Below are 534 nucleotides of genomic sequence, written 5' to 3'. Positions count from 1 at the left end.
TCTTCTTCTTCTTCTTCTTCTTCTTCTTCTTCTTCTTCTTCTTCTTCTTCTTCCTCTTCCTCCTCCTCCTCCTCCTCCTTCCCCCTCCTCCTCCTCCTCATCATGATTTATTATCAAAGTAGAAGATAAAAGAATAACAGATTGTAAATACACTTCTTGTGTAATGAAACTATTACGTGAGACATTCCATGAGAAGGTTTCTTGACACGTCATTGTTGATGAATTCAACAGAGGTATTTTCTATAGTTATTACTGTATGGAAAGAAACGGAGACACACACATTTCGGTTTTACGTCTGTTTAGGACAGAACCAAAACAAAGATAGTGAAGAGCGGTGGAATCTGTCAAAGCATCTGGAGTTCAAAAATACCTAATGAATAGAGCTCATCCGCATCACGGTCCAGGATGAACCCAAAGAGCCTAAATGGCACGCTGGTTTAAGGTTGAAGAGATCGCCGGTTGCAACGTGCCACTGCCGTCTGTACTCGGATCTGTTTGTCTACGTGTAAATATGTACATGTATCGTCATTCAGT

The sequence above is a fragment of the Aplysia californica genome, unplaced genomic scaffold (assembly GCF_000002075.1).
Source record: "Aplysia californica isolate F4 #8 unplaced genomic scaffold, AplCal3.0 scaffold00186, whole genome shotgun sequence".
Lineage (NCBI taxonomy): Eukaryota > Metazoa > Mollusca > Gastropoda > Aplysiida > Aplysiidae > Aplysia > Aplysia californica.
This window is presented reverse-complemented; position numbering follows the sequence as displayed.